Source organism: Staurois parvus, unplaced genomic scaffold, assembly GCF_062004578.1.
Source record: "Staurois parvus isolate SC_StPar_1 unplaced genomic scaffold, SC_StPar_1.0 ptg000170l, whole genome shotgun sequence".
NCBI classification, from domain to species: domain Eukaryota; kingdom Metazoa; phylum Chordata; class Amphibia; order Anura; family Ranidae; genus Staurois; species Staurois parvus.
In genome coordinates this window covers 6992681-6995382 of record NW_028317966.1, presented here as the reverse complement: position 1 = coordinate 6995382, position 2702 = coordinate 6992681, and positions in this window count along the sequence as shown.

Genomic DNA, 2702 nt, shown 5'->3' with positions numbered 1-2702 from the left:
TGAGTTTGATGGGTTTTAATGACAATTGTATGCATTTAATATCACTGATCTGATCTTTTGTTTTGATGTAATGTAATGTTTGCCCTCTAAAGCCTTTTATAATATCTCACCTAACTGACTTGACATCAGCTGTCAAAAACCGCAAATTATATCCCATATTTAGTGACGTCAATATCTGACAGAAGGGCAGGAGCAGTGGTGTATTTAGGTTTTGTGCTGCCCTAGGCAACACAAAAATCAGATGCCCTCCCTGGTGGAGAGAGCCTGACACCGACCAACACCAGCCCCTCACCCCACCCGAGAGAGCCTTCCACTTACACCCCCCCACCTGGTGAGAGAGAGAAACGCTCACCTTTACAGCTCTAGACATTCCTGGGAATGACAATCAGGCTCTGCATACACCATCAAGCAGCCCGCAGCCTATCTCGGATCCCACCTGGTCCCCATGCAGCATATGTCCCTTCTTCCAGGGGGCAGTGCTGCCCCCCTAAAAAATGCTGCCCTAGGCAAATGCCTTGTGGTAAATACGCCCCTGGGCAGGTGTCCTAGCACAATGCAGTTCTTTAATTTTACCTTATGCTGACTATAAAATGCCAAATCAATTTTCATTTGCCAACTTCCAGAAAGCTATTAAAGCGAAGTTCCAGCTGTAGAAAAAAATAAAGAACAATACAGCCACTTACCTGTCCCTTGGTCCAGTGGTGTCCTCACCACTTCTGGTTTCACTGGCCGTCTTCTCTACCTGGTGCCGGCATCTTTTGGTGTGGGCACCCGGCTGTGACAGCTTGCAGCTCCACAGCCGGGTGCCCACTGTGCATGCGCGAGAAGAGCTGCACTTTGTGAATGGCTCCAGTCTTCTGGGACCTGTCCCAAAAGACCGGGAGGAGGGGGGGCAGCTTCTGATTGCCTATGCAATCGCAGGGGAAGTGTGAACGGGTACCTGTCAAATTTGGGCCCCCGCTCCCCAAAGATGCCAATCCTTAATGGGGAAGGGGGGACAAAGCATTAAAGCAGAACCTCCCCTTTTGGGTGGAGCTCCGCTTTAACTAGACTTAAAGTGTATGCACCTTTTTTTCACACAAGGTTCTTTTGGGTAAGAACAAAACAGCATGGTTTCCAATCATGATAGTTAACACCACTGTGCTGTGTTGGTGTGCACTGAAAAAAAATAAAGTACAGCATGCAGTACTATGCTGGGGGCCATTAGAACCTAATGAAATGTCTCTTTGACATGTCAGTAAAGTTTGCACTGAGACCAGCACTATTTCCCCCAGCAAGTGGCTGTGCATTCAGCACAGCTGATGTACTTAAGCCCTTAAGCTTTGGATGGGATGTGGAGGTCTTATATATAAGAACCCTCTATTCTGACCTGTCGTCTCTTCTCAGTTTGCCCTGACGACCATTGCTTTTGGTGGAGAAAGTGATCATTTTGAGTGGCCACCAGTATAAGTGATGAGTAGAAATCTTTCAAGAGGGGCACAAATAGCTTTGAAGAAATCCAATTTTTTTTTTTTCTCTCTAATGCATCTCTGGTACAGGAAGTGAAGGAAAATCTCCCTAAATGGGACACAGATTGTAAAAAAAAAAAAACAAAAACCTGAAGGGGTCTTTTAACTGGTCCTTTTTATTTATAAAAATTTGGTAGATTTGGCTACCTCAGTGTTGCTATTTAAAATCGCTAGCAATTTCAAATCGGGCATTGTAGGAAATGTTTGCTACACAATTGGAGTAAGTGGATCCTGTGGTGTAAACTTCGGAAGTTGTAGAATTCAATCTCGCATGAACTTACAATGCTCCAGTCATGTGCAATCACTACTAGGTGTCAGGTGGGAAAAAGTACACCTTGATGGTGTACCCAAATCTGGGCTATTCTGCAGAGATTCTAGTACTTCTGGTTGTTAGTGTTTGCTTGCTTCATAGCATCTCCTGCACTTTACAAAAAGGAAGTTTGATTCATAGCCATATTCAGAGTGAGTTTATTTGCATTTTCAGTGGCAACCATGTGCCTCAATGCAGACAGGCATTTCCATTCAGGACTAAGTATCAGGCTTCCAATAATGCCCATATCTCCAGCAATATATACTAACCCTTTCCTTCAGTTCTCTGCCACTAGTTGTAGACAATCTAGGCATAAACCAGGTATTTTTGGATAACACAAAGCATGTCTCATTCCATGGTGTGTAAGCTATAACTCCAGTAACTTGCGGAAGACTTGTGTGAAGAGTATGAGAAACTCATTTGCTAAGGGTTAGCAGGCCATTTAAAATAAAGGGGTAACATGGAAGCCAAATACATTCTAGAAATAAAACCCTGGAATAGTTATACCAACACCTAAAAAGCTAGCAAAACCATTGTGCCCAGGAGTGGTCTGTTACCTTGGGGGTCGTGTACAAAAAGAACAAACAGGAGGGTGCAAAGATCTAGTACATTACCAACTCTGGAGAACTCTGAGGAAGGAGGTACGCCTATGAAACGCATTAGATGGCCGGTCCAGCTAAGCTGCATAGAGACGCAATTCCCCTTGCTGTAGCATCTTGTGGTTTTTTTTTTGTTTTTATGCTATTTTTACATTCCACTTCTGCAAGTATCCATTTGGCATCTATGTTTTGTGAATAGATTGTTGATAATGCTCTAGCCGTTTCTGCCCTCCCGTTTGTTCTTTTTGTAGTTTTCACAAGACTTCCCTGGTGGTTGAGGAGGGC